This window comes from Temnothorax curvispinosus, unplaced genomic scaffold (assembly GCF_003070985.1).
Source record: "Temnothorax curvispinosus isolate PA1 unplaced genomic scaffold, ASM307098v1 QBEX01009698.1, whole genome shotgun sequence".
NCBI classification, from domain to species: domain Eukaryota; kingdom Metazoa; phylum Arthropoda; class Insecta; order Hymenoptera; family Formicidae; genus Temnothorax; species Temnothorax curvispinosus.
This window is the reverse complement of record NW_020219478.1, coordinates 1-12,226: the sequence shown is the minus strand read 5'-3', so window position 1 is coordinate 12,226 and position 12,226 is coordinate 1. Positions and strand designations below refer to the sequence as shown.

The window sequence follows — 12,226 nt, the reverse complement described above, 5'->3', positions numbered from 1 at the left end:
CGACGGCGCATTTCCGCCGATACGATGGGTGAAATTTGACTTGCGGTCGCTCGACCGCGTGAAGTAAAAGGCTGAAAGTGTCCGCCGCCAAGTGCACGCCGTGCACGGCGCGGCGGGGACTTTCGATTCGCGTCGATGTGCCATCATGCCGCGGCGGATATCGCGATGCACGATGGTGTGCACGCTCGTCGTTCGTCCCGGTTATAATCGTCATCTCGTTTCATGCCGTTTATATCTCGTATCACTCTTTCTCCGTTCCTCCCGCCGTACCGCGCGCGCGGCTCCGCTCCTTTCCACATGAGAATCTAGGTCGCACGGCTGCGTTCACCTTCCAGCAAAAGCAATGTCTTCCAAGGAAGGTCGTCGCTCGATCCCGTCTGGAAAGACTCTTCCGAACGACGACGCTTTTCCCTTTCGTTAAAATTATCCGCCCGTCAGCTGGATTAATTGCTCTCCCCGATCTCGCTGACGTAAGAAAAATCTGTAGCCGGTCGGAGATTCCGACGGTGAGGCGGATACAAAGATATTCCTTTCGTTCTTATTAACTATTAATATATGATCCTTGAAAAGCGTTTAAATAATTCTCTTCGCCTATTAGTTATCGCTACGACGGTATCGCTCATTTTTTAGTTAATTTATATAACGAACAGATTTATCTAATGATTTTGCAGCGATTATCTATCTACAAAATTACCGAAAAACTTTTAAACTTACATATTCCAAGCTTGTTTTTCGATGTAATTTCAACATTGATAAGAGATCAATATTTAAATTATGTGATTAAATGTCAAGGGCAGATAAAGTCTCGAGATAATCTTCGGATACACGTATCCAAATGAGTGACTGATTGATTGAGGCACGGAGGTAATTAGCCCGAGTAATTAATTGAGCCTCTGTGTCGGGCGTTAAGAAAGTATATACGAGAGGTCGATTACTTTCTATAGTAATTACGTTTATTTCCAAACCGTTATACTTCGTTACCACAAGCATCCCATCTCGAATCATTGTCATCAGGCGGTATTGTGCCGTCATTAGAAAGTGCGCGTCGTGTGGAAAGCGTCCACTTTTATCTGATTATCCGGCAATTTGGCTTTACGAGGGGGAACTGCGCGCGATGCGATTTTTCCGCGGGAGAAAATTCGCGCCGCGTGACGCGTTCGAGACGACCGAGCGAGGAAGAAACAGAGCAGATGAAACAGTGAGGTGTATCGCGAATTCCTTCCGATTCCGCGTACGCGAGATCAACGGTCTAATTGATTCGCCCTAATTAGTTGTCGTCGGGACGGTTAGAAAGTAAGTTCTCGCAAGTTGTACTCACACGTCGGCGGCTGTTGAGGTATCTGGGCTGCGTGTGTGCTGCTACCGCTGTGCCTCGTTATTGTGATCTGAAAATAGGGGAAAGGCGATGTTTTAGATCTTCTCGCTTAATAAGATAGGATTGTTAGCGCTGACTTAGCCGCGCTATTGCCTCGTGTTAAGCCGGTCGGTGGTGAGCGTATCGCGCGAAACGCAATTAGAATAGCGCAACGCACACGATATTGTAACACGAGTGTAACACGCGTGGCGCAAGTACTTAAAATACCTGACGCTTAAGTAAGAACTCATGCTTACAAGCTTCGGAAAGTTCCCTCAAGGCTGCCTCCTAAGGTACGACCGGCGAGATTCGCGACATGAATATGGAATAACGTTAGTCTCACAATGGATGAGACGCGGAAAGAGAATTTATATTAAAAAAACAGGAAAAGGAATCGTGGAAAAAGTTACGTAAAATTCTAGATATCCAGCGTTAGGCGAAACACCGGGAGAGGCGTGGAAAAAGAGAGCGGTGTCTCGCCGTCACTTTTACCAGTTAGATGGCTCGTATTTATCAGGATCAGGTTATTCCCCGGTGACAGAGCAAGTTGCCACAATTGGCGGTGTGATATCATCGGCGTTTGCGGTGAAGTCAATGATGAAATAAGCGCGACTCGGGAGAAAGAAAAAAAAAGATGCCCGATCCTGGGAGAACTATGAAACGCTTTGAGACAAATATATGTGCGCGGTGGTTCATTAAAGTAATACGCGTAATTACAGCCGGAGCCGGTGCACCCGCGGCAACGAGCGATGATTTATCCCGATTAAGATTTAATTTGACTCCCATCCGTGAACTTTCTGAACAAATTCGCGGTGTCATTATCCATTTGCCGTAATGGATCCATTAACTGTCGCGTCGTTGTGAAAGGATGGGAGCGTTGTGTCTTTAATTGCGACGATTAGGGAAGAAATGATATTCCGCGAACCTCAAACGCGAGAATTTATCGCACCGCACCGATATTCCCCGTTTAACGCCTCTCACGAACAAATTGATTGTGGAATTCTATGATTTACAGAACTGCCAATTTAAAACGCGTTTCAAACATTTTTGCAGCGCGTTATGTATGTGATATCTCACATCCACAGGTATTAATTTAATCGACGTTGGATCGATGATCGATCGCCATCCCGATTAAAAGTGCGCGATATGAAAGTCTCGCGAGAATGTCATGCCCGAGTTATGATCGCCTCTCGCTAGTTCTCACTTTCCGTAATGTTATGAACCGCACTGTTCTTATACTTTTCACTGTCGTCATCGTTTTATAAAAATTCACGTAACAGAGGAACTGCTTTCTTAAAAGACTAAAATAATATTTTCATCGTGGAATATTAAAATTAATGATCGCTCGCATGCACGAATGTGTCGTTTATAACAGCCTGCGACATTCGCAGCAGAAAGAAAAGATCGTTCCGCGCACGCAAGGTCGCTGTCGCTTCTAATAAAATCATATATACGATGGCGTCATTTTAATGAAGAGAGAAAATGAAGTAATGAAACGATGATTGATTTCTTGCGTGAAACATGGAAATTTCTATGCCTTTTTCTCTTCGCAAGCTTGTAAATGAGACGAGTGCAGTCATTGTGGCGCGGAAAGACGTGTGCGAGTCTCTGGTCCGATAATGGAAAAGACGTGCAGCGCATTAACGTCATTAACGTGTATCCGCGACTAAAATCACCCGCGATTATGCCATCCGGCGAAACGCAATAACGTCGCGATAATTTATTTTTAGATTAACAGCGACGGGAGATACACGAGTACTGTAATTGCCTTCCATCAATCTGATTCGAGATCCATTCCCGCGGTGCGTGAATCGCAGGTAATTTCGCGCGATGCGTAATATGCTCGGTCGTAATGTAACTTCAACGCGGAAGGTACGCGGACTCGGGGAGACGATTTAATCGGGTAAGCGGCGCGAATCGCCGCTTACGCGCCCACAATAAATTGGTTTCATCAGCGGCGCGACCGATCAGAGATCGCACCGTCCTCTTTCTGATCTACCCGAGTCCGTGGAAACATCGGTAAGCGGAGCGATGGCGTACGCCAGAGTAAATAATACAAGGACGATCGCCGTCGCGCCATGTAATTTCCCCTCGACACACTTTTATCTTTACGTCGTTTCCAATTTAGGTATCGCGGCAACGAGCGGTGTATCGGAAAGCGATAGTTGACCTACGAGAGCGATCGCAGAATCGCAGAAGCTCTCCCGCGAAGCGCCTCTCGCCTTTCTTTTTCCCACGCGGGACGATCTCTCGCGCTCGCGCGTAACTGGGATAAAAGTTATCTCTCCTGCGTGCACAGCACGGCGGTAAACAATCGCTTCGCGCGTTCGCTTTAACGCAACGGAAAGTTTCACGCCGCGACAAGAGTCTCCGCGGCGAACGCTGACGTCAGTATGGCCGGCGCTTGTTCGTCCGTGCAATGAAAGTGGTCTAACGAGTCACTGACCATTCAAGTGTATACATACTCGGAACGACATGGCCCCTGCACTTCTCTCTCTCTCTCCCTCTCTTGCGGATTATATTTGCGACTATATTTACTAGAGCGCCAAAGTGAAGGCGATAGCGAGAGAACTATTGCTTTATACTGGCTGCTGGCCGTCTTTTATTGCGGAGCACTGTGTCCCATTAATTTGACGAGCGCCCGTGGCGAGGTAGATTATCGTGAGATCGATGCTGCCCGATACACGGGTACAATTGGATCGAAACGCGATGGACGTGATCCAAACGCAAAACGCGGAGTTGGAGATACTACGATAAAGCGCAGCGGTGCGCAGAGTTGGTCCGCCAGCAGCAAGACCGGACCATATAAGGTTCGCGACGTTCCGCGTCCGATGGAATCCATCGAGGACTGACCTTCCTTCCGTGGCTTCGCTCTGTTCGCGAAACGCGCATCTTCACTAACATAAACCGAAAAGAAATCGCTCGTGGAATCTTCGATGTTGGTAATCAGTTAATTGCCGATTTTCTTATCGTCTATGACTGATAGCATTAATCGTTCAATTGTAGCAAGAATGTCCGATAATAATACGATATATATATTAGCACTGAGACGTAATCCTTGGATTTAATTAAAATAAGAATTATCGTTAATAATACGACGTATGGTGGCTAAAATTAGCTCTGATGTTGCCTTCAGACGTATTTCTCGGTTATGCACAGTTAATTAGCATATGAATTTAATAATAATGCGACATATGCTAGTTCAGATTGATACTAATGTCGCATTACCCGGCAGCGTGATCCTTGAACGTCAAGTAGTTCAATAGGTAATTGGAGCGGCGGACTACGATCTACAGCCGTCATCCAACACGGATCTAACGTGGGCCGGGATCTCCTTGAGATCGCCGCCCATTACTCGCTATTGCAGACACACAGTCCGCGACTCTTGCTAGTTAGTCACTTTCGTACGCAATCGCGGCGCGTGCTCCCGTGACGTCGTGATCTGACGCCGCGAGCAAAGCCGCGATTATGTCACCATGGTATTTAAGCATTTAATGTAGACGTGAAGCTCTGTAGGACTCTCGGGAGGATTGTCGCTACGCGTGGGCAAAGAGATTGCATTCGACTTAATCGCAATGACTTCCGAACTTTAAAACGAGCGCCCACGCGAGTCCTCCGAATACGATCGTATCGATCGAATATACCACGCGATTTCACCGATCTCTAATTGAAACGGATGACTCGCGTCAGCGAATCCTAATTTGGGCGTACGAGTAAATATACACATCTCCTAGTCACACTTAAATCGGATGACGTTTATTTCGCGGAAAGAAATGGGATTTGTCGGACGAGAGTTTTTTTACTTTCTCCTCTCTTCATTGGCATATACGTTTCTATTGGACTTGGTCATATTAAATGTTTGCGTTATCGTATTTGCGTTTCTGGTATTCTTAAGCGAGAGCACGGCCCACGAATTGTTTGAAGAATCCTTTCGACGAGAAGCTATATTAACGAAGAATAATCCCTGATGTTTTAAAAAAAAAAATATTTAGAAATATTCATAACCTTCCGCTTTCAAGGGAACCCGTTTCGAAATTATGACGTAATATATGTCGAAGTTTTCACGTTGTTTGCAGAATTCAATCGGCAGGTTCTCGTTTCGTTGTACTTAACAAAGAAATAAAGGAACGGACGAACGCATAAAATTACGAAGCGCACATTCGGCGTCACGTTTCCGGTTATCGATGGTCTTCCACCGTGGAGTGAAACGTTTATGGAAACGTGCCAGCGAGCGTCGGGCTTGCCAAGATCTCGCGTCGATATTTAAAAGAACGCGAAGTAAAAGTGGGCGTGGCGACTTTGAACGGATTGTCTTTTCTTCTTACGTGCAACGGGGTGTTCCGATCAAGCTCGATACGCTGCATTTTACAACGATTCATCAACGAAAAAAGGAGTTTCTATATAATTTAAGGAAAGTTTTTTCGATAATCACATTCGAAATAATGAAATCGATAAATTTGTCAGAAAAGAGGTTTGAGTTTCTTTATTTATTTTAATATAATTTTTATGGGATAAATTTTTATGATAACTGGAAACAATAAATAAAATTAAACGAAATATAGGCTCTCTAGACTAAATCAAAGGAGATAAATGAGGCAATCGGAGCCAAGCTAATATATTTATTTATTATTATTATTTGTCTGCGCATTGATTACCGCGCTTGGCTCCGATTGCCTCATTTATCTCCTTTGAATAAATAAAAATTGGAGAAAATAAATAAATCTAATTTATGTATCTTTCTTTTCCATAGAGGAATATTCGTAGTCATTAAAATTTGCATACTGTTAAATATACATGTGTTTTCATGGCATTCTCTAACTGGGACATAGATAAAAAAGTTAACTGTGACGGCTTGAATTTTGGGATTTTATTTCGTGTCTTGTGCAAAGTAATATGTGCTAACAATGAAAAGTTCCGTGATAATAAACGGTGGCACTCGGTTGTTTTCTACGGCATGTATTAACGACACACGTTTCGAGGCTCCTGTCGTGGAAACTTAAGCTACACGTAAACGCCAAGTTTAGTGTAATTGTCAATTATTATATGTTACGTAACGCCGGGATTGCCGTCTCTTGAATGGGTTAACGACATTAGATCCGTCAGCCTCTCATCCAGAAAGCGATCCCACGACTATTGTCGGTATAGTGACATAACGTTCTCCGAAACCGCCGTGAAAGACACCGTCATACTTAAATACCTGTATTACCGCACTTTTTGTTTATCTTCGACGTCGTCTTTCAATGCCATCGTAAAATATTTTTGCTTTAAAAATTGGTTATATTGCGTTATAAATTTTAAATACTTCATCGTTAAGTAAAAAAATTTCCCCTGGCATTTCTCTCTTTCCCTTTCGCAGTTATAAAACGCAATTATCCACTAATTAACAGGATATTCATTAGTCAGAAAACGTTTGCAATTTACTTTTCTTCTCTATTTCAGTCGTTTTCTACACTTTCATGCTCGATGTTATTTCTGCCGTAATTAAAGAACTTTCGAGAGCAACATTAATATCTGATACGAGAGGAGAGAGACTCAAATATCAGTCGGACTTGCTTCTCCGTTGACAGTTCGAAAAACTAAGCAACGACGCGCGATTAGAGAGAAAATATCGTACGCGTATTCCGTCGTTGTATGCCTGAAAATCGCTCGAAAGCCGTCCAGCTGCTTTCTCGCGAGAGAGGCTCGTTTGTCAAATTTCCACTGACGAACGCGTCGTTTGGCGCGCCGATGCGGTTCAGCAGTCACAACCAGACACCTTTCTCGGATGTGTCGTGCGCCAACAAAGGATTACATAACACGCCGCATATCTTTGTAAATCACACGCGTGTACGACGCGGCACGTACGGGAGAAAGTGTGTGTACATATTACGGATGCTATTAATCCGCGCCTACCCGAAACGACGGCGAGAGCCGTATATTCTCGTCTCTCGATTATACATTATCCCCTCGCCCTTCGACTTCAGGACTGTCGAGTCAAGCGCAAATCCATAATCCATCAACCGGTTTTTACAAACGGAACTATTAATGATGGAATCGCACGATAAACGTTACCGTTTTGAGCGAGTATTTTCTACAATGTTATTAAACGTTATATCAGCTTCGCCTCCACGCGAATTACATAACGCAAATGAATTTAGAACAATTGCGTTTAAATCTAATTTAAGCGATTACACTTAAGATGAATATCGCACATTCGTTATGCAGGCGTATTTTATGTGAAAAAGAGAAGGGACAGAAGTTTGATATATTTTTAGATTAAATATATAATAAAATAAACTGAAACTATTGATTCTTTAATAGCATTGCGTAATAAAATTATATCCAGCCAGATGTTGGTGCAATATTTTTTCTTATAACATGAAAATTTTTAGTAATAATGTTTCTACAATAATGTAATTCTTATCACATAAACAGATATATTTTAATTTTTATTCTGTAAAAATGTGAGGTGTAAAAGAAAGCAAAAGAATCAAAAGTCGCCCGGGTTAAGATATCTCATTAGTTCAAGGTGAGCCATCTTGCACGCAGTCGAAAGAAATAATTTTTTGTGTTTACTCACCACCAGAAATGCCAGCGCGAACCCCCTCCAGTCCATGGCTAAAATAAAAGAGAAAGTCTTATTAATAACTGGGTCGAACTCGCGCAAGGTACGATCGATCACGCAAACATCGTCTCCGTCGCACGAGAGGCGGCAGATTCGAAGATTCGCCGCTTATTATCAAGCTTGCATGCTCGTTCGAAAAATATCCCTTATCGATACTATTCGCGGCAGTTAACGTCATTAATTAACAAATTTATTAATATAATTTAATCTCTTCTTAAGAAAATATCTTAAAAACGTTATATTTATTAAGAAATTATTATATATATGTATAAATATTATAGTAGAATCTGTACATAACACAATATTTCCAAGTATTTTATTATATATAATTATAAAGATGTGTGACGAATTTTGAAGTTCCGTTTTTCGAATAAGAAACTCCTTGTATTATGTTATCAGAATAAGGGTACGGATGCTTTGTGTATTTGTTTATTTAAAACACACTTTAAAAGACCTAACAGTGAACAGTATCGTTCCGCAAACCGGATCATTCTTTCTTTATTACCCTGTCGCCCTCTCTCCATCGACCTTGAGCTCGTTTCCAATTGTACCCCATATCCTCTATCCTCATACCAGTTCTATCTAATCTAATACAGAAAGGGGGGCCCGTGCAGAAAAACACCTAGCATTCCTCCGTTCTATAAACTCAGTTTGGTACACGACGATATTGCCTCTCGCATTCCTCCCTCGCCTCATTCCACGAATCGCAAGTCCGGAGTAGCTGCGGCCGGGCAAAAAAAAAATAATCGCGGCGCTTCCCCGCATCGTGACGTCACCCCGAGCGAGGGTTAAGGCCAATCTCGGCGTCGAGGTAGCCGGTGAACGTTTTCAGGCGGGTTAGTATCGCCGAGCCCCCCCCCGTTCGGGTACAGGCGCTCGCAGCCCGTCGAGAAAGCGACACGCTTGTTCGCGAAGGCGGCGGCGGCGGCGATGCACGATGCAACGTTCACTTTTTAGTACACCACGATAGGCAACGGCGACGGCGGTGGAGCACGCGGTCGACCTCGACCACCACCGGACCACCATGGTCGGCTATGGGCGACCGTGCGGCCGCCATTTTCGCGCGCCAAGCCCTTTTTCGATGGCCTGGCGCCGGATGTGTATCGCGGCGTGATTTACGAGACCGCCGGAGATCGACATCACGGCGAGGATGTGCCCGTGGTCCCCGCAGCTTCCACCTTTCTTGCGGCACGGGGAGGAGAGGACACACCGGTCGGATCGGCGATCGCGGCCAGGGACGTGTCCCTCGTGGCGCGCGATTCCTCGCGGGGTGCGAGAAAATATTTTTATTTAAAAAAAAACGCAACGTGCATCTTCCGAGAGAAATAAAAGAACGAAATGATGATATATTGATAGCGGATTATTGCCGAGAGAAAGACTGTTGTTATTATTATATATTTAAAATTATTAAAAAAATAAATTATTTGCCTCTCTTCTATACTGGCATAGTTTATAAAATCTTTTTAAAAACATCTTATAGATACATCAATAGAGTCGTATACCAACAAGAACGAATGATTTAAGCAACGAATGCGGACTGGTATCTTGACAGCGGAAACAGCTGTCGCGCAGGTGATTTAAAGTGTCGGTTCGTCTGCGGGAGAATCACTAATCGAAATATTCAAGGACAGTATAATGGTACTTATGTGGGAATTCCACACCTGTAAATTTTCTTCTCTCTGTCTAAAAATTACGGGGAAAATAGCAGTAACTTATGTATTGCATTTTTCATTAAGACTCGAGTTGTTTCTAAACATGAATCCAGCTATATTTACGTACACGTATTATCTAATTCCCATTATTCGTAAACATATTAAAATTCAGCGTAATGTATTGAGTAAATATTATTTAGAAATAATAATCATAATAGAAATAATACGACCAAAAATTAGTAAAAGTGAAACGATTAATTAATATAAGAACATTTTGGCTGCCGGATCTGTGCCAGATATCTGTGCTAAATATAGCATAAAGCGTTGAAGTCACCGGAGACGTCGATGCCTGCACGCCAAGGTGCGCAAAATGAAGAAATTTCCGGAGACTTCAATGTCGCGGTTTCTACAACGATACATAAGTCTGCATTTTTCCTCCTCGCCCCATTCCACGAATTGCACCCTCAATTGCATAACGGGAAAATTATTATCGTCAATTCTACAAGTCAACACTATATAAACACGTATTCGTTTGGAAAATAAATCGAGCATTTGCAATCACTTTGTTGCGCACCATAAGCCCACTCTAACTTCGCTTTCCATATTCATAATAACTTCATAATATAACTTTGTAATATTTATCCGACACGCGGCTTCGTAGAATCCTAAGCCTTGATACTTACATATTTGGCTAAGGCTCGCCCACAACGCGATGAGCTCGACGAACAGGCGAAACCTTGGGCCCGTTTCCGTTGCATAAACGTTTAACGTTTAATGTATTGAAATGGTCGTTAAAGCGACATTATCTATCCGGCCATTAATTAATTGTTGCGCATATCTTTCGGATATTCGTTTATCTAGGGATGCTATCAATGATTTCCCAAAGTTATTTTTATTATGTCGAAGACTATGCCAAATTGTCAAAAATTTTGCCGATCGATAGAAAATAGAAACAATATAATTCCTTCAGAACAGATTTATTTCTGTCTGATTTTATAAAAAGTTTGACTTTATGTAAAATCGAAGAAATATATGCGAATTAGATAGCAACATTTATAAATAAATAAAAATAAAAAATGTATCTTGACATATCTAAAATGCTGTGTATTTATTAAGGAAGTTGTAAAGAGAATTAGAAATGTTGAGAATTGCATAAAATTTAAAATATAATAAATAAGTATATTATAATTGCATCAAATTTACAATTAAATCAGGGTATAAATTGATAGAATAAATTGATATAAAATTAATCTTCATTATTTCTTAACAATTTAATGGCGAATATGTTGCTTTATATACTCTATCTTTTAATCACTTTAATCGAGGTAGCCATTGCAAGCGCGCCGCCCTTGAACATCCGCCAACGTAATCGTTGCGGGATTTCTTCAAGAAATACCGCCATAATTTAGTTCCGACATTTAACCAATTTTAAAAAAATTAAGTAATCAAAATACTTTGTCGAAGCGCCCTGGAAGATCTAAGATCGATTTAACGGAGCAAGAGCGATTTGTAACAATATTCTGTTATTCTGTAAATCAGTGAATGAGAACTCTGCTGCGACGATTTAATATTTGAATGTTTCAGTTTTTTTATTCGTTTTATCATAAATATTCGTAATTATTAAGTATTCATCACGTGGATATGAATCGAACGAGCATGCAAGTTAATCGCACTAATAAATATCTCTATTATAAAGTGCAATTCATAATTTGCTAAATTAATATAACATTGCCATTAATAAAGTAAGAAAGTTATATTAATTTATAATTATAATTAATATAACTATTTCCATAATTTACAAAAAATTTGATAATTGAAAAGACATCCTACAATTTAAAATAATTTTTATAATTAATATGACTACCTAATGTCTTCAAGACATTTCATAATTGAAAAGATATCCCATAATTTGAAACAATATCTAATTATACATCTAATTAGCCTAAAAATTCGAGATTTTTGCGGACAGTAGTAGCTGTGCAACAATAAATGATTCTTACCTGCTGCACCTTTTTCCGAATCCCCCGAGAACAATTCCGGATTACTCGGCGCCGCTTAACGCGACGCTCAACACCGAGAGATTCCCTTTCCGTCGACAGACGGTGTGTCGAGGAGGCGTCGAATCGCCCGAAAGAGCTCCGCGCCGTGATAACGCCCTCGAAATCAATCCGGCGTGGACGGCGGATCTCAGCCGCGACGGATCGTCGGCGATTTTGTCAGGTGTCGAAAACGCGTCCTCGCCGGCCGCAGACTCCACCCACCGTACGCCGACATCCCAGAAGGATTGCCACCTCTCTCAGTTTTCGCCTCTTTACGTCGCAGTTTCTTCCGCACCGTTCCCGAAAATTTCACTAATTTCCCCGCTTCTCGCGAGCGCGCTCGGCTTCTCCCTCGAGCTTCCTCTCCTCGATCGTTCCTCCAAAAACCGTACACTTGACGCGCGATCTTGATCGCTTCTCGTGAAACTAATTCAATTTGGCGACGAGCCGATTATCCGGACGTGGCTGCTGCTCCCCCCTCGATCAGCTGAATCGTTTGCACAGGCGACGACGCCGCACGCGCGCGGCGCCGACCTTTTCGAACGGCACCCTCCTCGCGCGCGATAGGTGTCCTCCG

At 42.5% G+C, this 12,226-nt stretch overlaps 1 long non-coding RNA gene across 1 annotated transcript; it reads right to left on the bottom strand.

Annotated features, from left to right (window-relative positions):
* Window positions 1–1,318: 1,318 nt before the first annotated feature.
* LOC112459298 lies at window positions 1,319–12,220 on the bottom strand. Its single transcript, XR_003041304.1, has 3 exons — window positions 11,611–12,220; window positions 7,914–7,951; window positions 1,319–1,385 (listed from the first exon to the last, which is right to left on the bottom strand). It is a non-coding gene; the product is annotated as an uncharacterized LOC112459298 (long non-coding RNA).
* Between the last annotated feature and the right edge of the window lie 6 nt (window positions 12,221–12,226).